This window comes from Ambystoma mexicanum, chromosome 1p, assembly GCF_040938575.1.
Source record: "Ambystoma mexicanum isolate Mex_15411 chromosome 1p, UKY_AmexF1_1, whole genome shotgun sequence".
Classification (NCBI taxonomy): domain Eukaryota; kingdom Metazoa; phylum Chordata; class Amphibia; order Caudata; family Ambystomatidae; genus Ambystoma; species Ambystoma mexicanum.
In genome coordinates, this window is record NC_090921.1 from 1,190,574,437 (window position 1) to 1,190,596,477 (window position 22,041).

A 22,041-nucleotide genomic window follows, 5' to 3' on the forward strand; every position below is an offset into this window, starting at 1 on the left:
TAGGATTTTGGTTAGGTTTCCTTTGGATTGTTGGGCTCATGGACCCTTAGATATTCATTTGTATATAGTTATGGACCTGGATTTACTTTATTTTTTGACCCATGGCCCATGGTGGAATACTTTGCTTTTTTTGGAACTTTGGGTTTTGTTTAATGGACGGACGAATTGGAGTCATTTTACTTTGGATTTTATTGGTTACATCATTCATTTTTTTAAATCATTTTTGGACTTCCGGACTTGGATTTTTTTTTTCTTCTTGTGTGCTTTTGTTTTATTCACTTAGTTTATGATTTAATACATTTTTATTTCTCTTTTTTCTCTACTTTACTTGTGTGGTCTTCTCTCATTCGTTTTGTGCATGTCACAATGTGGGTTTTCTCAGTCATGTGTCGCCATTGTGTGGGTCTGAGGGACATGTATTCAGGGGAATGCTGGTTATTTGTTTTCTATCATGGCATGGGGAATCCATGTGGAGGTGATGGAATGCTTGGTTGGGTGTTTGGACTGGGGTAGCGTGGGGTGGGATTTGGATGGCCATAAGGGCCATGGCTCTGGATTGTGATGGCGTGTTGGGTGGGGGTTTTTAGAAAAGTGAAAAGGGGGGTCCTCTTTGTGTTTTATAGAGGGGCCTGAGTCTGGAGGACAAATTTACACTGCAGACAAAAGGGGGTGGACTCTGGCTGCCTCTTCCTCTGAGACACTCACAGGTGTCGCACTGGCATACATGAAACCAAGTCTATACTGATAGGACTTGTATTTCTTATAGTAGAACCCAAAAAAACTTTTTCAAAGGTGCTAAACCTTCTTTATTTAACACACAACAAGTTTTCCTTTTTTATAATAGATATACAAACTAAAAGTCCACTTTCACAAATTGCATTTCCATTATATTGTATCGCTATATAATGTCAACAACACATGATTGTTAGTACAACATAGTTATCAAGTGCAATGTTACTGCGCATGCACTGAAAAAGAGTCGACACTCAAATGTGTTTCCAGCTATGTAACAACACAGGTGTTGATGGTGGGTTGTTCTATAGCTTTCCTCAGGACTGTAAAATGAGAAGGAATCGAGTAGTCTTTCGTGTGTTGCTCAGAAAAAACTGTCTTCAACAGTATTTTGTCTAAGGGCAAAATGATGCGTGGGGAATGGCGGATCCAAGTGTGCCAGACCAAGGAGAGATCGTTCTCTTGAGTTGCAGAAGAGGCTTCCACTTCTCGTACTAGGAAGAGCTCCCGAAGTGAGCTGTGTATTCCGTTCATCGCTGGACGTTGTCCGGCATGCAGTGTTGGGTGGGGGGACAGGAGTTGGGGCCTGCTGGCAAGTGCCCATCACTGGGGGTGGGGGACATGAGTCGGGGCCTGCTGGCAGGTGCCCATCACTGCCGGTGGGGTGGGGGACATGAGTCTGGGCCTGCTGGCAGGTGCCCATCAATGTGGGACATGTGTCAGGACTCCCAAGTACATGGTGACATGTGGCCTGCCTGCGGGGCATGCCCAGGGTTGATGGGCTGCCTGTGAGCCATAGGGAGGGGTTTTCAATGCGATTTCACTGGTGCGAGTGGGGTACGCATATTATGAGGGGTGCACAGGGAGTTTTCAATGCGATTTCGCTGGCGCGAGCAGGGTATGCGTATTCCAAGGGGTGTGCTGGGAGTTTTCCCTGGCGCGTGAGGGCTGTGTGGCATTTTTAGCACGTTTTCATGGTTGGGGGGCTATATGCTGGTCTACTGGCCTTTGCACAATGTAGGGGATTTGTGCAATTGTTTTCGGCGCACAGGGCGGGGTTGGGGGCGTAACTGGCGCTGCTGCAGGGTCTCTGCGTCACGGCTGTTTATGGATGTAAGTATCCATTAATACGCTGTGCGTGAAGATGGGTTTCGGCGCATGCGGTAGCGCACGCTGGCACATACTCCCTCTCTGCGCCAGCCGCGTGTGCTACTTCTGCGCTAAATTCTATGAATTACCCCCTTTGTCTTGCTTTGCTAGTGCCTATATAGAAAACCGCACTTCAAGTTGTAGGGAAACGACTGTGGAAACCTACTTATCAAGGGTTCTCTGTTGCCTACGACATGATTTATATGTTACACTGTGCAGAGGGAGACATTTTGCATTTGTTTTGGGATGGAGGCTGGGTGGGGGGGAAAGCACATTGTTTTGCCGGTAACGGAGGGATGCGATGCACGGATCCCCAAGCACAGGTGCAACCACCAGCCTGTTCCAAATGTTTCATGTGGCTTTTGTTCATGTCCCCAAGTTCCCACTCTTTCTTTCTTCCATCAGTGCTACTGCCACCTTGGAGACTTGTCCTGCCTCAGTCAGGCTCTGCACTGGAACTGCCCCAGAAGCAATTATTGGTTCCCTCTGTTTAGCGCAGTGCACTGATCACCTGTAGATGTTAACAAATTACTGCGTCAGCCACAGCGTTGAGGGGAGACGGGAAGAAATGGATGCAGGAGTCGCCATGTTCTCCAGCAAGTCTTACCAAGTGTGTGACACATTTGTCACTTAAACCCAAATTCCCATGCAGCCCTACATTTTGATTTCCAGTGTTTTCTTTTCCCAAAACATCAAAAATTAAATAAACCCTTTTATCAATCCCCATGGTGTTTGTTTCGTTGACACCCAGAAGCAGTTGACTGCTCTGGTAGAAGTGCAATTTGTTTCACATTATGCATAGTTTGATATGATGAAGATTACTTATTAATGGTTGCTGTAAAATGTAATGAATGCTTTATTTACAAAGAAACATACAAAGTGCATTTAAACAAAAACCTGTACAGCAGTGTAAACATCCTCAGGAGTGTCCAGTCAGTGCTATGGACTATAGTAGTCAGTTTCCTCCAGCAGTGCCCTATCAGGCCTGCAGGATCCCAGAAGTCTTAGGTTACTATAGAAGTATGACACTGTCAGTGCTAAATGACCCTAATAATGTAGTTGAAATGGTAGGAATCCTGTGTCATTCCCGTGCAAATCCAGCGTAATTAAATGTCAGATCTTTCCAATCTAATATATGTAATAACATAATAAAAGTTCTGTATGTAGAGCAATTTCTTAATGCTAGGGTGTGTTTGCCAACACGTGTTTCGACCTATCAGGCCTTCTTCAAGGCTAATACAATCAATACATGCATGTGAATAGTATTACATAATAAAACCACAAGATATTGCAGTACATTATCACATGTAATAAATGCAATATTTGTTAATCAGTCATTTATTACGTAATCCAAAAATGAAATGGTCATACGGGAAGTAAGTATCCGTGCAGGATTAGCAGAGCATTTGTCGAGCCCAAGGAAATTGAGCAAGGGTAAAAGAAAGAGATGGGAGAGCAAAAGATCAGGTACATTGAAACTTGGCATGTGAGCGCTCAGTGCTGTCTTACATGTCCTGTGCCTGTTAAATCTCACCTCGTATCCAAATGTCTTTAGTAGGGAGGAAGTGCACAATCACTGTGGCTTGGTAAGTCAAGCACTGTATGTCAGGATATGGTAAATCTATGGTAGATATAAGTTGCTCAGGGGTCGGTAGCTTGTATGCATGTGACGAAGTACCTTCTGGGTCACGAGTGGTCCAGGGATGAATATCGGTTTCTAAACCATCAATCTGCCTTGTCCTTTTTTTCCGCTCAGGGACCTTCTAGCACTTCCCACCTTGGAAGCTTGCTGCAGAGCGTAGCAGGGCATGCAGTGGCATAAAAGAAAATGTGGGGGGCCCCCATTGAAACCTTCCGTTGGGGTCTGCCTAAGCTCAGCCCCAACATAGTTATGCCATTGCCCACCAAATTAGACCATGCCTACCACCATATGTCCCACCCATATGAATTTGCTCCACTAGTAAATGTATGCTCCACTCATAGCCATTCATCCTACTCATACCTTAATGAGCATCTGCACTCGAGTGCAACGTTTTCACTTGTATTACTCCTTACTACTATCCATCCCACAGGTTCTGTAACTGCAGACATGCGCTCTCTGCTCCATGCAGACCACTCTGCCTGATTGCACCACCTGACAGTTCAAACAGCATTCTCTCGTGCCCAGCTGGTGGCCCCAGGAACATGGATTCCTTCCACAGCAAGTCTCTTCAAGCAAAAAGCAGAAGGCTGCAAACTCTCAACGTGGTTAATAACCACTGAACAGGTTATCATGCCGTGTTCTTTCGAGAGAGGGGTGCCTGCTACCTTTTTTGTATTTTTAGAAGGAACTTGTAGTTGGTCACCCTAAGTTACCTGGGGGCAACCAGACGTGGACTCCCTGCTCACTGTGCTCAGAGAGGCACAGCTCCCCCTTACTGACGAGGCCCAACAAGGCTGAAACACGTGTATGGGGTTGCTATTGGTACTCTTGTTCAGAAGGGAATTGCCATAGCATTTCAGTGCTGGACTGCCCATGTGGGCGGAACAAAGACTGATATGCAAATGGATATTTCCCATCTGTGAAAGGTACAGTGAGCAAAAAGCAGATGGCTGCGAACTCTCAAAGTGGTTAATAACCACTGAACAGGTTATCATGCCGTGTTTTTTCGAGAGAGGTGTGCCTGCTACCTTTTTTGTATCTCTTCAAGCCCCACAGGAAGGTCTAGGACAGAGGTTTCTCCATGTTGCCCCTCCTAGCCCCGGAGGGAGAGGATTCTGTTGTAAAAAACAGCCAAGCTATCACCTGCCTGAGGCAGGACATTTTTCCAACTGAGTCACTAAGGCCTACTTTCTGGAGTGGAAAAGATACAAATGCAAGAAGGATTCCTGAAATGGAGGAAGTGAGGTAGGTACCTCACAAGTTCTACGATGAGGAAGAGCAGCACTAGGAGTAATGAAAATTACCTACAAGTAATCCAAGCGCTAGTCCTAGTCCTGCTCTTCCTCGTTTAATTACTTTCTCTACTTCTCTTGCAGCTCCCACCCCCATGCCTCCCAGCAAGGATGGAATGGGGCAAAAAACTGGTAATTAACTAACTAAAGCCTATCAAAGATGTAGGCTGGATGCATACAGTAGGCTTCCAGGCACACTACCAACTCCACAATGCCGGTGGCCTTCAGCTCGCTCCCCAGCCACTGCATCTGCTGAACCAAAAGGTAAGCCCAGCAGGGCTGATTCGATTGAAACTATTTCATCATTGCTTTTCAAAAATGGCTGCCGCCATTTCAACTAGCCTTCAGCATTAGAGATGCTGCTTTCCTATGGCTGCCTATTTCAATGCGGAATTGGCTGCTAGCGTTATCCCCTTGAGCAATCCTGGGGAGCCAGCAGGCAGAGCTGGCCCCCTGCTAAGGCTTACACATAAGGCATTCGCTTCTGTCTGGCCTGTACGGCCTTGGCCAGTCAAACCCCTTTCATTTATCGATCCGATCCCCGGCTCTATCATAAGTATGTTTACCATCTCCACTCACACTGCAAGGTTCCCTACAGATGTACTCTGTACCAACAAGTAAGAGTTGTGCGGGTAAGCGTGATTGTCGACAATTGCGTACCATCTGCTCACCCTGCTTATCACTGAATAAATTGCCCTTACTTCACCAGCCTTCCCATGCGGTATACCGCTAAGATCTACTACTGCAGGAGGTTGGGACTTCTCGACCATCTATCTTTGTTCTAACATAAGTCTGTTCATACACTTCACCAACTTACACTCAGACCTCCACCTGAACTACCCTGCCTACTTATAGACCAAGCAGATAATGTTTATTTAGCATACTACACAGGTAGTATAGCTCAGTGGCAAAACGCTTGTCTTGGAAGCAAGAGGATGCAGAGCAACACAGGTTTTAATCCCGGGTCTGCGCTTAAAAACCTCTTTGGTATTAAGCGAATTATAATCAGATTTTTATAATGATAAAATTACTACCATCTATGACTTGACCGCTATCAGCTTCCTATGATTATTTAGACAAAACATGTTCTTCTAATGCAGCTTCCCACACCACGAGGTGAGGCCATGCCAGACTGTTCACTTTTGACTCTACCTATAACGCTGGTTTGCACACCTGAAATATCCCCTGTGAACCGAGGTGAGGCTATTCCAGACTGTGTATACTCACTGCTCATTATGCTTCTTAATTGATCCTGACTATTATACTGGTTTTCACACCTGCTGTAGCCCCCTGGACCATGAGGTGAGGCTTTCCCAGTCTGCAGAGACACACCTATTTTGTTCCATATGCTTGTCTGCACGACTGATGTTGCCCCCTGTACCATGAGGTAAGGCCCAACATGTGTCACGATTAATCAGGTGGTCACACTCAACTCAGGGAGTTCCTCTCCCCCCAAGCAAGGTGGCACACACCGAAAGCACTTATACGCATTCAAATTTATTGAGACCTCCATCCCGTCTTGCACCAACCCATACCCTATGTCACCAATGGACTTGAAACACTTGTGTATAAGCACGCTATAAATGCCATATCATATCATAACGAGGCTGGTGTATAGTAAAAATACATATATTTATTTGAGGTTTGACAAAGAAGACTAGCAACCAACATCAACCACCAATGCTGTGGCACTGCACAATATCACAACTCCAAATTAATTTCTGTTATTAAAACAACACGGGTTACATTTGGAAATATGCAGACGAAACTTACATCAGATTTAATTACAAATTAACCAATGGAAAACATTTGCGATGCAATGGAAAAATCGTTTGGCTTGATGGGAAAATGGTTTTTTAGGCTTTTATTTGAAAGGCAGGGTTAGGAAAAGGGAATAAATGGGAAATTTCGTTTTGCAACACACATACAAATTGAGAGGTAATGTTTGGTAATTCAGGTTTGGGGTGCAAGAGAAAAAATGGGGAATTTCGTTTTGCACCCCAAGGGTGTTGCTAGGTCTGGAAAAGATCTGGGGCTCCATTAATGTCGGGATTGTCGCGATTTGGGGATAGTTAGCCTTTCGGTTGTAGACCCTGAGATTCTATCCAGGGCTACAACCAAAAGACCCTGGGCTATAGCCCCCTAGGTGACCCCTAGCAATGCCTCTGGCACCCTCTACAATTGAGATGGAATGCTTGCCAATTCAGGTTTGGGATGCAAGTGAATAAATGCAGGATTTTGTTTTGCACCCTCTACAATTGAGATGTAATGCTTGGAAATTCTGGTTTGGTATGCAAGGGAATAAACGGGGGATTTCATTTTGCACCCTCTACATTCACTTGAATAGCAGAATTTTAGGGTTACTCATTTTGGATTATGGACATCCGCCTTCAGTACAGAAGAAAGGGGTTTCGGAAAGGAAGAGTCACCCGGGTAATTTATTGTCTATACCGGTTCTAACACTCTGGACATGAACTTTGTTAGTTTTGAATTCTAACAGCACTCATCCTGTGATTTTCTATATGGGAAGTAATTGATTTAACTTCAATTCAATACATTAAGGCTCTACATAGCTTACCCGCTCCCCACAATTTAATGGGAAGGATTAAGGTGGGCTGTTCCCAACACAATTCAATATACATGGATAGGGTGATTTTCTATAGGGGAATTACTTTAATTGGATTTAATAAAATGTGCCAAGGGTCTTCAAAGTGCAACCCACCTATCTGCTATGCGAGATGGAGATTAAGGCTCATAGTTTCCCATACAGGGCTCCTCTGAGGACAGCAAAGATCTGGTCAAGGGCTTCAGTGAAGGATTTTCTTCTGCACACAGACTTCCTCTGCTCCTCTGATGGCATCCCAGCTAGCTCCTAGATGTCCCTGTCACTGTGTCCAATGCAAGGATTGAGGCTTCTCTGCTAGTTGTTCCTCGCAAGAGTGTGGCAGCAGGCTCCCTCATGGAATAAAGCACAAAAGACCTGTTCTGAAGCAAAACTGACCTCTTACAGGACTAATGATACTCCTGCATTACCATAATTTGCATGTTAAAGACTGGCCAGCACTCTCCCTTCACCTCCCACCAAGACACCCACTGGCTGCTGAAAGGACTAGCAGTTGGGATATATGTATGATGTAGGCTGAGGGAGGACAAAGATTTGTCATCTCAAAATGACAAGTGGGTCTTACCGTTTTGGGTTCTGAACATCTAACAACATGGCAGCTAAACTAATTTTTCAGATAACTGCATGAATCTATATATTTTTGGATTCTACATTTTATGGTAAATCGGTAAATCCACATTTTATTTCGGCACACCCTTCCTGTGCAGAGCCACAGTTTTTCACCTTTTGCTGCTGCAATGAAATAGCTAAACATGGGACACTTCCCAATTCAAACATTAATTTCACGATCTAAAACTTCATCAATTTTCCGATTCCTCAGACTTATGAAAATGCCAGAATCATAATTTTGATCATAACTTAAGTTATTTGTGTCACAGAAATTACAGTTTTACATGGTCCCTAATGGCTTTTTTTACCCTTTAAAATGAACCTGTGCTGGGCTCACTGGGACAAACAATGCTCTTTTTATTTAGGAAAATGTGTTCAATGTTAAACATATGACAAGGGTATTATATCAAAGGTAGTTTAATTTCTCCTTTTCCCCTCTAAGTTTACATTTCTCCTTAAACATGTGCCCAGCCACCTGCTCGGGCCAATGTTTATTCTACCCTCTTCTCCTGAGCTTCAAAGGGTCTTTTCTCAGTGCTAATGCACACTTTTCGGGGAACGTGACCTTAAAGGTCATTTCTGTTGGTCAAGCTATCTGTATCACCGTAGTTCCAATCTCCCTTGCAACATCTCTTGTATTTTTAACTGAAGCTCCAAGCCTGTTTCCTTGATGAAAGTCTGGGGGTCACAGTTCCAGATACCACGAGTTCAGATACATGCACAATTCTGAGAAATAGCATTTAAATTTAAGAAACATATTTGCACACAACATTTTGTATTGCATCCAGGCCTGCTGGCAAGAAATAAACTCTTTCTTTACAGAATTTCTGAACAGGAATAAGCCCGCTCTTGGTATTATTTACACAGGTAGGCCATAGTTAGATAAGGAACCAGTGTTCACTTATGCACAAAACAAAATAGGCCTTTCTCTCTACATGCTGCCATTTTATATAATGGAAATTAAGTCCATTTATTCTTGAAAACGTAGTCTGTCATTCCACTTTATTTCTTAAATGTAAGGCATCATTCTTCCTTTTATCTTCCAAATGCACAGTATTTCAAATGCATTTAATTTCCTCCGTGTGCACCTCTGCAGCCTTAAATCTGTCATATGTACCTTCACACACAAAGTCAGAATCTGCAGTGCTACATGTCTTTTAGAATCCATTTGGCCACAATTAACAATATTCCAGTTCTAAGTCGCACTTTTCTTCAGCTGAGTACCTGTACATTCTTACAAAATGGAGGGATGGCCATTTTTGCTCATTAACTAGGCCTTATGTTGAAATCGCTGTTTGGTACTGGTTTTTATATTTCAGTGGATCTCCACACTTAGCCAGGTTCACTCTCTCAATGGGGTCTCGCAGGGTCTCTCCATCTCTGTTATGCTGGGGTTGTCTATTTACCCCACAATTCTCCCTCGCCTGGATCTTTGATTCAAGTGACTCAGAGAAAATAGCAAGGGGAGAGTGGGGTTTTTGTCTTATCTTTTTGCTTTGGATCAATTCCTCGTTGAAGCACTTCTGCTCTTTTCCTGTCCTGAAGGAGTGGTGCTATGGTCTGCAATCCACTATTTTCAGATTTTGGGGTTTTGGTCCTGGAACTCCTCCCTTTTTAGAAACTCCAACCTCCCCAGCTGTGAACGTAAGGAGTTATTGAATCTGTCGAGAGTAAAAGAGAGATTAAGTATTTTATACAGTTCTTCTTTCCCCAGTAAATAGGGATACAAATTTACAACAAACAACAGTTCATACAGTGCAACCAAATGTTAGCATTTATTTCACTTGACATTACACAATTTGACAACATTCTCTTTCTCTAATTTTGTTACTTTCTTATAAGTATGAATTGTTTTGTTCTCCCTGTTAATGTGCGATATTCTCCATCCAGGTCTCCATCCTTTCCTTTCATTCTTCAGATGGTTCCTGTGCTCTACCCTCACTGGGTTTTCAATCAGTCATAGTGCCTGTCTGGGGTGGCAGCTCTTCAACTGATTGATATGGACCCATTTCTCTTCCGTATGTTCTCCTTTAGGAATGCAGATCTTATAGGCGACAGGTGAGATTTTATCGACAATTTCAAAGGCACTGTGCCAAGAGGGGAGGCAGTTCTGCTCCTTGGTCTGGTTCCTTTGGAAATTGTACAGGTAGACCCTTTCTCCTACTTTGTAGTCTTTCTTGTTCATTTTTAAGTCATAGTAGGCTTTCATTCCTCCTATCGACATTTCTAAATTGCACTGAGCATAAGCAAAAGCGTGCTGAAGATGTTGCTGTAAATTCTCAATGTACTCATGTGTCGTGGTCGCGTTGATCAGGGTCTGCTCTTGATTTCTGTAGAGCAGATGCTAAGGTAGCACCATTTCCCATCCAGTCATGAGCTCAATGGGAGACATTTTGGTTGCAAAAGATGCCGTGGACCTGATGTCCTTTAGCACAAGTGGTAATCGGATGTCCCAACTAGGTCCAGAGTGCATCACAAACTTCTTCAAGATGCCCACAATTGTTTTATTGTACCCCTCAACTCCCCTGCTCGTGGCTGGGGAGTAGACAATGTGGAGTTTTATCTTTACCCCCAGTATCTGCCACATCTTGGTCATCACCTCGCTGGTAAAATGATTTCTTCGCTTCAACTCACTCCTTTGGGGAAGGCCAAAAACGAGGGAAGATGTGATTGATCATTAGTGCAGCAGCTGTCTCCATTTTACAATTCAGGGCCGTAAGACATTCTACCCACTTGGTAAACCAGCATGTCATGGTGAACATGTACTTGTTTCCTCTAAAGGAGCGAATCAACTGCCCGATGAAATCGAATTGCAAATTCGACCAAGGCAGCGCCATTCCCCTTTTCTGTAGGGGAGCTCTGTGTGTGAGAGAATTCGGCTGAAACTGAGTACACACAAGACACCGTTTAAAGTAGATGTCGAGGTTCTGGCCAATAGGTGACTTCGCGCAAGATTTCTAAGGTTCTATAAACCCCCTATAACCAGCTGTGGCTGCGTCATAGGTGTGACTTAACATCAGGCTTCGGAATAAGGTAGGTACCACCCACTGGTCACATCCAGATATGGATCACCGTACCAACAAATCGTCTAGGATTCGTAATATTTTGGAAAACGCCATCAACACCCAGAGATCCTCCTTCCCAATATAATCGGATTCTGTCAGAGGAAAATTCACGGGGTCCTCAATATGCTTATAACATTTCCCAATAAATGGGTCCTCTTTTTGTGCAGTAATCAAATCTGCATCTGGGGTTTCTTTACTCCACTGGGCAGTTGAGAATTCATTATTGGCATGGATTTACGACCTGGTGACATTAGCGACCTGGATTTCACCCAACAGCGATTCGTTTTTTTATGAGATCCCTGTCAGTGGCTTTGGTTTTGGCCAACTGGTCAGCCAGGTCATTGCCAGTTTCATCTGGTCCCTCTATTTTGGAGTGATTCGATACATTTCCTGTGCTTGAGCGGTTTGTTATTCGCACACAGCATGCTTCGATTTTTCCAATTCATCAGGTGTTCCACAAACAAATTCCTGACATAATCTGAATCACTGATTATGACAAGTTCTTTGAGTCGGAGTTGCATGGCAGTGAGGATGGCTTGATGTATCCCCCATCAACACTGCCACCTGCCTACTTAGGGGGCCTATTTTGTACACAGCAGAGGGTTTGAGGCATCATTCACCCAGGCATTCCCAATGCCAGCCACTAGTTCTTTTTCCCTGTGATTGTCAACATTGTAGGAGCACCCATCTATTTAAACTGTGGGTATCCCATGGCATATGTCTTCCTCATAGACTTTGTGAGGGGAAGTAAGATACACATCCATATTGTCATTACTCTTTAGACTTTCATCCTTGAGGCAGTTTTCTTGAGCACAATAATGCAAGTGAGCAAATCCTTGCGCTTGAGGACTCTTCTTGTTTTGGTCATATCTGACCTCCACAGGAAAGCCTTGCATGGACAAAATCCAGGAAGTAATTCTGGAATTACTCATATTCACTGTTTGGATTCGGTAACTTTGTAAGTATTGCAAGGGTTGGTGAGGAGTCTCCACTCTGTTGTGCTCCACCTGGATGAATGGGCAGTAATTCTTCAATGCCCAAACCATTGCCAGGAGTGCCTTTTTGCAATCATTGAATTTTTCCTCCACAGAGGACAAAGTCTTGCTCGCCTATGAGATTACTTTGTTGACCGTGTCATGCTTTTGGTATAATACTGCTGTTAAGCAAGTATCTGAGAACCCTGTCTCCAAGAAGAACTTCTTGTTCTTTATGGGGTAAGCCAAACAAGGGGCTTGGGCAAGGCTTCTCTTTAATTGTTTTACTGCCACGGATTGTTCCGGACCCCGCTGCCACTCGACCCCGGCCTTTAATAAATGGACCAAGGGTCCTGTGACCTCTGCGTAGTCTTCACTTAATGTTTTACTATAATTAGTGAGTCCAAGAAGGCTTCTGAGCTCTCGCAGAGTAGTAGGGTCTTTCAACTTCAATAATGCTTCCACCTTTTTCGACTGGGGACTGAGACCCTCAGGGATGATTTCATGCCCTAAGAAGTTCACATGGGTCTAACACCAATGTGCTTTCTGAAAGGACACTTTCTATCTGGGTTTCTGCAAATGGGTCAGAACATAGCATATTTCAGCTATGTGTTCCTCTACAGTTGATCTCTTGATTAAGCCATCATCTGCATAGGCCAGGGTTCGCCTTTCGCCCAAATTGAGCATGGCCTTATGTAGGAAGATATTGAATTAATTGCCAGAGTTTATGTATGAAAAGGGGGTTCGGGTCCATGTGTATTGCTGCCCCTCAAAGGTAAAGGCAAGCTTGTACTGGTCTTCCCTATTCACGGGTACTGTCCAGTAACCATTGGTCAGGTCAATGGCAGTATACACATTTGATCCTTGGATCAGTGCTTTCAGGGTCATGTGGGTGACCTTGTTAGGGTTTAAGAATGTGTTGCTCTGGGTCGGCTTCCATGCTGACCCCCATCACAATCAGGTTCTTTTGGTGCCCATTTTCCCTTGGGATGCATCCCTCCATCTCTGAAAGAAATTCTATTTTTCCCTAAATCCACCAGTGATTCTGTTCTTTTGAAAGGGATGATGCAGACTTCCTCCACAAAGTGGGTTGTCTTTGTCTTTTTATTTCTCCTACTTACCCTCTATTACCTAGGTTTCAGCTTTTCAGGGGTAAAAGATTTATGTTCAGGTTCAGAGGTTTCCAGGAGTTTTGTTCCAGTGGGAAAGGAGGCTTCTTCTAGGGCTTCATATCTCCCTTCCACCTGAGTCCCCTCCTCTGGTACCTGTTGGTTGTCAGAGGTTTCTACCTGTCATTGCTCCAGGGCACCAGAACCGGTTGTTGAATTATTCTGGGCAGCAGTTTCCACTGGAGGGTTCTGCTGAGCCCTCAACATACGACCCAGGTCTTGGGTCAATTGTTGGACTTGTCGCTCCAGTTTTGACATTTTGACTGGTTGGTAGGGAGGTCTTGATTCATTCCTTTGCTGCTCCTGGAAAGGGTAGCTGTCCCTTCTACCAGAGCAGCTTGGGTATTGGGAGTTTCCCATGAAAACCTTCCACCATAGATCTCCATTCTCCCTGATTCGGGAATCTATTGTCCTAAAAGCAGGGAGAGAGAGGGGGATTATTCTGGAAGTTGGGGTTTGAAGGGTGTCTGGGAAAGAAACTCAGGTTGGGGGGTGGAGTATTTCTTCCCTCCTGAAGGAAGTTTTGAGGGGGGGTTTGAGGAAAATTGTAATGGGGCAGTACTTACCTGATTGCCCCCCACTTGTGCCAGGTGATTCCATATATACCCCAGGATGGGTCTGTTACCCTTTTTATCTTGGACTGATATAGGTGGCAGGATCAGATAGAGTGTTGGTCTGGTACCCTGCCTGGATACAACCTGATTGGGTTGGATCCGAGGGTCTCCTCTGCTTCTCATTCTGCTTGTTGGTGAGAGGAGTATTTTTAGGTCCGACCATCTCCAAGTTCAATGTGGGTGTATTTTTCACCTCTGATACCTTTGCAGCGGCAGGTGTGTTTGATGGTTTTAGGTTTTTATGGTTTGTGTTGTTTCCAGAGGGCTTTTGGACCTCAAAAATCTGCGTGGGGTGTTTAATCACCCAATCCAGGGTCCTACACTCATGGAAATCCCTTACTAGTTGGGTCATAATATATTTCAGGAGCGCATGGAAGTAATTGTTGATGAACTCCCGGCTATTGGTTTTCACCCACTGGGTGGTCTATGCAAATGCTCGCTTCAGCACCTGCACAAACTCTCTAGGCGCTTGGTCTTCCTCACACTGCAGGTTGTATGCTACCTTGCAGGCCTCCTGAGGATTTCTATGAATGGACTAGTGTTTTAAAATGGCCACGTTGTAGGTGGACCATTTTTGGTGATCTTGGTCTTCCAGCCTTGCAAAGAAACTAGAGTACTCAGGGGAAAATGTCCATTTGACAAACTCCATGGAGTTTCTATCATTCTTATTACCAAATGAAGTCATCATTTGCTCATAAAACTGTAGATGCTCCGATACTAAATATTTGGTGTTCTCACGGTACAGAGTCATAAAGCTCTTTATGGCCCTTATCTGCTGAATTGGGTCTTTCACCAGGCCTCTCTTCTTTTGGCAGGCTTTCTTTTCCGCTGCACATGAGTCCACTCACCCTGTGACTCAGAGCTACTGCAATTGGTGGTTTATTCTCTGTCCTCTATGCGTCCACTACCTCTATGAGACTGGGAAATCCTCCCAGAATTACAAGGTCTGGACTCTTCTCCCCTGTGGTGCTATGGGCTCTCAGGGTCATTTCCCTTGTACTCCCCTTTTTCGCACAGTGGAGTATCATCTTCCTCATCCCTCCTTCCGGGTATGGTGATGAATTCCCCCACCTCCCTGAATGTGTGAAGGTTTTTAAGATGCTCTTTTGAGTCCTAAACTCTGGTCCGTCTCTTTCTGCAAAGCGGACCAGGAGGTCCCTTTGTAACTTAATTTTCTGCCAGTCCAACTCCCGTATCTTTTCATCATAGGAGCCCTCCTGGTCAGAAGTGCATGCCAGGGTATTTTTAAATTCCCAGGGCCCACTGGTCGGGCTACCTTCCCTTCTACTGGGTAGAGATAAATATTCATCAATATCTGATAAGGACTGGCCTTCTGGCTCCATTGGACTAGGCCTGGTTGAGTCCAGCTGCCTTATGTTTCCCTGTTCGTGAAAACTGGCAGGTACGAAGTCAACTACACTACGTACATATGAGGTAGTAAGTTGGCTTGAGGACCCTGGTAAAGAGATCACCACTCTGTAATCGGAGGGTGCTTTTCCAAACCCTGACTGATTGGGGTGCCTCAAAGTCTGTTTATACTTGGCTATTTCACTTTATAACCACTCACATTTGTTTTTCTCAGCTCCTATCTCTTGGTGATATGCAGAGGCCTGAGTTTTCAATTCTGACACCAGTTCTTGAGTGGCTTCTAGCACTTTATTTTGTGCCAATTATCGGTCTCGTAGCCCCTTGTTCTCGTCACAAGGGCACTCATTTTCCTTCTATGAGGCTTTTATCATCTGCACATATTCAGATAATTTATTTTTCAGGATACCAATCTCCTCCTATAGTGCAATTTTGGCCTATGTTGCCTGTGTTATGTCAACCTCTGTGTGCCTCACATGTTCCATTAATTTTGCATTTGGTAGCCTCATGCCAGTCAGTTCCCGAGAACATAACTCACTTTTCTCTGCATTCGTCCTTAACTGATGCACTTCCTGAAACAGGGCACTATTCTCTTGACTTAATTTGTAATTTACTTCCCTCAACTGCTCTCTCTGCTGTTTCAAAGTGTTCAGATCTTGGTGCATCTGATCGACTTCACCCTGAGAATTAACCTCCGTAATGATTAACTAGCTATTTTCAGCTTTCAATTGTTTAACATGTGCTTGAAGTGTGAAAATGTCCTCTAAGCAGGCTCTATTGTGAACTGCCTGCTCATTTAATTTGTGTTGACTTGTGCTCAGATTTTTAACACATTCTTAATACTCCCCTTACAGTGCAGAAAATTGAGCCTCTCACTCTGCATTTGCTTGCTGTTGTGTCACTAACTCATCTTTTAGCTGTTGAATAATGTTTTCTAATTTGGACTCCGAATTTTGACTGTTGCGCTTTTGCTTCTAATTGTTTCAATTGTCTATAGGCTCGATTCAAAAGCCCAGCCTGATTTTGTGCAGAGGCCACACTATCCTGGTGTCTTTCTTCCATGATCAGCATATGGAAGTATATATATGCTGTGAGGTGAGACATTTTGCCATGTAAGCTTGTAAGGGCCTGATGTAACAGCTCATCATCCTGCCATATATCAACATTTGCATAAGTAACCTCCTGCATCATTCTAGCTTGCAACATTTCATGTTCTTGTTCTACCCATCCACCTTTATTAAACAATTTGGATAGGTGGTGCTTCCTGGCCATATTGATTTCTACGGTGCTCATTCTGAAACGTGTTCTGCACCTGATATACTCTGTATGCAAGGGCACAAATCTCAACCCTGTTCCTGCTTCATTTCCAGTCACAACCAACAAAACCAACACTGTTTAATCTATAAACCACCCTGGAACCCAGGGTACAGGTCTGAATGGAACCTTCACAGTGCAACAAAATTGTGCATCCACTGCAATGCAATTACACCCAAATGAAAAGTCTGCTGCTACCGCACTGTCACAAGTGAAGACTCTTTCTAATCCTGGCCATGAGCCCCCAGCTTTGTTGCGATTAATCAGGTGGTCACACTCAACTCAGGGAGTTCCTTTCCACCACAAGGAAGCTGGCACGCACCAAAGGTACTTATACAGATTCAACCAACCCCAACAAATACCCTATGTCACCAATGGACTCTTGTCAAGGCCAGTGTATGGTAAATATATATATATATATATATATATATATATATATATATATATATATATATATATATATATATATTTATTTGAGATTTGACAAAGAATACTCGCAACCAACATCAACCACCAATGCTGTGGCACTACACAATATCACAACTCCGAATTACTTTCCGTTATTAAAACAACACAGGTAAAATTTTGAAATATGCAGTCACAACTTTCATCAGATTTAATTGCATATTAACCAATAGAAAACATTCATAATACAATAGGAAAATGGTGTTGGCTAGATTTTTAGAAAGGCAACGTTTGAGAAAGAAACTGGATGGGAAAATTGTTTTTTAGGCTTTTATTTGAAAGGCAGGGTTGGGAAAGGGGAATAAATGGGGAATTTCGTTTTGCAATACACACACATTTGTGAGCTAATGCTTGGTAATTCTGGTTTGGGATGTAAGGGAACAAATGGGGAATTTCTTTGGGCAACCTCTACATTCACTTGAATAGCAGAGTTTTAGGGTTATTTATTTTGGAATTATCGAGACCCCCTTTGGTACAGAAGACAGGGGTTTCGGAAAGGTAGAGTCAGCCAAGTACCTTATTGTCCATACCAGCTCAGTGCCGGGGGAATCTCCGTTTGACCTAGTACCGGCAGAATAGGGTCGGTTTCCTCTTCCATATTCTGATCTGAAAATAAAGACACACTGGGCATGAACTTTGTTAGTTTTGAATTCTAACAACACTCATGGAGTGATTTTTTATATATAAGAATTAATTGATTTAACTTCAATTCAATGCTCTAAAGATCTACACAGCTTCCCCCTCCCAACAATTTAATGGGAAGGATTAAGGCAGGCTTTTCCCAACACAATTCAATTAAAATTAATAGGGTGATTTTCAATAGGGGAATCAATTTTAATTGGATTGAATATAATGCCAAGAGTCTTCCAAGTACCACCCCCCTCCCAGCTATGCGAGATGGAGATTAAGGCTGAAAGTTTCGCACATAATTGATTGCTTTTGGATTAGTCTACTTACATGGGAGGCTTTGGTCAGGGAAAAACAGCAGTGCTCCTCTGAGGACAGCACAGATCTGGTCAAGGGCTTCAGTCAAGGATTTTCTCCTGCATCCAGACTTCCTCTGCTCCTCGGATGAGGACCCAGCTCGCTTTGAGATTTCCCTGTCAATGTCTCCAATGCAAGGGTTGAGGCCTCTCTGCTAGTAGTTCCTCGCAAGGGTCCAGCAACAGGCTCCCTCCCAGAATAAAGTGCAAAAGCCCTGTTCTGATGCATAATTGACCTCTTATAGGGCTGATGGCACTGCTACAACATCATAATTCCTGCGGGAAGGATTGGCCAGCACTCTCCCTTCACCTCCCACCAAGATGCCCACTGTCTACTGATAGCACCAGAAGTTGGGAGATATGTATGATGTAGGCTGAGGGAGGAGAAAGATTTGTCATCTCAAAATGACAAGTGACTTTTACCTTTTTGGGTTCTGAAAATCTAACAACATGGCAGCTATGCTAATTTTTCTAATAACTACATGAAGCTATATATTTGTGGATTCTACATTTTTTAAAAAAAAACATTTTTATTAATTTATAAACACAACCAAACAATACAAACCAATCAAGCCGTGCGTATTTCAACAGTTTCATTATACTTTCTTAACTACTAGCCACTACTTCCCTTATCCCACCCCCCTTTACAAGCCTATTACATTGAACATTCTGTTTCCACATCCTGTGGTACGGTCTCCCCTTCTACAGGTTCTGCCGGGTCACCTATTGACCCAAACAGCTCGGCTATCAATGATTTCCAGGCCATCAGGGACTCAGTCTCCTCCTCCCCCCCTGTGCTGCTCGCTTCTTGCCATACCATGGTTTCCGCTTCCACCCATTTTTGCAAGTCTCTCCACCACACCTCCTCATTTGGCATGTGGCATGTCTTCCATCCCATGGCAATTCTCCTTTTTGCAAGCACATAAGCCAGATCCTTCAGTTTACTCACATGCTTGAGCTTCTGTGATCTTGGGAACCCCCCCAACAGACAAGCCCACACTGTGTCAACTACAATCTTGACCCCCTTTTTCCAGTTTCCCTTTCACTTCCCTCCAGAAGCGTTCTATGACCGGGCATGACCAGAACATATGCTCCATGCCCGCGTTCTCCTCATCACACTTGGGGCATGCTTGCCGTCCTGCGTTCTCAAACCTCAATATCCTCCAAGGTGTTATATATGCCCTATGCGTTATATACAGTTCAATCTGTTTCAGTCTCGCATTTCTAGATACCTTCTTATGATACCCCTGCGCCCGTTCCCACATCCCATCCTCCATCGGGGCTCCAACTTCCGTTTCCCAATCTAGTCTCAACTGTGTGACCTCCTTCCCCACTTTAAAGATCAGCATTTCATATATTCTGGAGATCTCATAGCCCCCTTCAGCTATGTCGTATATCATATCTGTGGTGGCATCGGATACCTCCTCCAACACAGGCCATATTCTTTTAATTCTCTGTACCATTCTACAATATGTAATATACTGGCCCTCGTGCAAACAAGTTTCTTCCCGCAGCCCCTCAAAAGTAATACTAGAGCCCTCCCGCCAAATGTCACCCATTGTTGCCACCACAACCGTTTCCAGTGGTTCCTGAGTATCATTCGTAGCTGCACATCTGCCCCTGTTAATACAACCAATGGTACCTGCGGAGAGCATGGGTATGGGTTCTCCATCATCTGGCATGCCCTAGGCCACATCTTCCACCCTAGTAGCATCATCTTAGGGCACCCCATCATTTCCGCCATGGGTACCCTCATCATCTCTTTCAGATAAAATGGTGCACAATCGCGCCCAAACAGCCTAAATTCCGAGGTCTCCTCATCAGAGAGCCATTTGGTAACATATTGTAACTGGCTTGCCACGTAATACACCTCATAATTGGGCAATGTTATCCCTCCTTTGTCATGGAAATTCTGTAGCTTCCATAACACCACTCTATTTCGCGTGCCATGCCACAATAAATCCCTACACATGCTATTCAGTCTGGTGAAGAATTTCTTAGGAATCAGGTAAGGTATATTCCCAAAGTAGTGTAGAAGCCTTGGCAGAACCACCATCTATAGCATTTCTCCCCGCCCCATCATTGCTAAGGGTAGCTTCGCCCAGAATTGCATGCACTTCTCAATTTTTTAATGGCTACTTCTGTATTGCACCTATGCTCCTCTTCCACAGTGTGGTATATATTTATCCCCAGGTACCGAAATGTGCTGACCGCCCATGGTACTTGCAATACAGGCAATCATTCCGATGGGATCCCTATGTACCCCCCTAATGGGAACATGCTGGACTTCTGGGGGTTCACCGCTATACCGGACAACGCAGCGTATCTCTCCATGACTTCTAGAATGTACTGGAGATTTTCTTCTGGGTATCGCAAGTACAGTAGATTGTCATCCGCGTACAGGGAGATCAAATGTCGCTCCCCTTTCACCTCAATGCCTATGGTGTTATATTGCTGTCTCAAATATATTGCTAGAGGTTCCAGGGCCAGTATGTAGAGCATTGGAGACCACGGACATCCCTGCCTGGTGCCCCGGCTGAGCTGCCACCTTCCCGATATCACAGATCCTGTCTTAACCCTAGCCAGTGGTTCGTTATATAATATTTTTGCCCACCTTACATATCCAGGCCCTAACCCGTAGCACTCCAGGGCCGCAAGCAGCCATGGCCATTTAACTGAATCAAAGGCCTTAATTGCATCCAATTGCCATTTCATCATCACTTTCGCTGCCGCACTCAATAATTCTTTGGAGTCGTCTATGGTTATTGGTAATATTTCTATTTGGGACATAGCCCATTTGATCCGGGTGTATTAGTTTGCCAATAACCTTCTTCAGTCTATTTGCTAAGACAGCAGTCAATATCTTGCTGTCTTGATTTAGCATCGACAAGGGTCTATAGGAACTGCAGCTGTGCCCAGGCTTATTAGGTTTGGGGAGCAGTATTTTGACAGCCTCTCTTAGTGACTCTGGTAAGCTTCCCATCTCGAACGCTTCATTTAATATTTCTAACAGTGGGGGAAGGACCTCTTCAATATATACTTTATAAAACTCACTTGGGAGTCCATCTGTCCCCGGGGTTTTGCTAGTAGGCAACTGCCTCACCACCTCCCCTAATTTTCTAAGGTAATCGGGGCATCTAGTTCCTCTCTCTCCTCGTCGCTTATCTTGGGCAACCCTATGTCCTCCAGCATTTCTCCCATCATAGCACGACTACTCTCGCCATCGTCCCCATATAATACCTTATAATAGTCCACAAATGCTTTATTAACCTTCTTGGGTGTCTACTACGCTACCATCTTCTCTCTCTATAGTCCTGATTGTGACTCTGGGGGTCTCACTCTTATATAACCACGCCAAAAGTTTCCCCGGTTTATCACCTCCTGCATGCTGTCTCTCTACATCTTTTTTATAATTGAGGTTACACAATCTGTCCCAATATTCTGCACATTTTTGCTGTAGCCTGAGTGTCAATTCTAACTTCTCTGCTGTATCATCTTCGCCCCTTAAAGCCTCTTCTAGTTTCTCCTCCGTCTCCTGTAGTTCAGCTAAAATCCCACCTTGTAGACCCTTCGATTTTGCTATGGCTACTCCTCTCATCACAACTTTAAAGGCCTCCCATAGTGTTCCCGCTGAGTCCACACTCCCAGTATTTGTTTCAAAGTAATTTACAGTCTCCTCCCTCAAGTTCTCCCTAAAGAAGGGGTCTCTCAATGCTTCAACTCGTAGGTGCTATGTCGGGATCCTCGCTCTCGGAGGCAGTATTGCCATTCGTGAATCAGGGACGAGTGGTCCGAAAGTACCCTAGCTTTGTACTCTATTCGTTTAATCTCCGCTATCATTTCAGGTGAAGTGAAGACATAATCCAACCTCGTGGATAACTGCTGTGGGGCAGAATAATGTGAGTATTGCCTTTCCTGGGGGTGTCTCACTCTCCATGCATCCTCCAAACCAAAGTCATTCAGCAATGCCTGTAACGCTTTGGCAGCAGGGGCTGGTCTATCTATCTTCCCATCCGGTCTACCCTCGGGTTTAGTACGCAGTTGA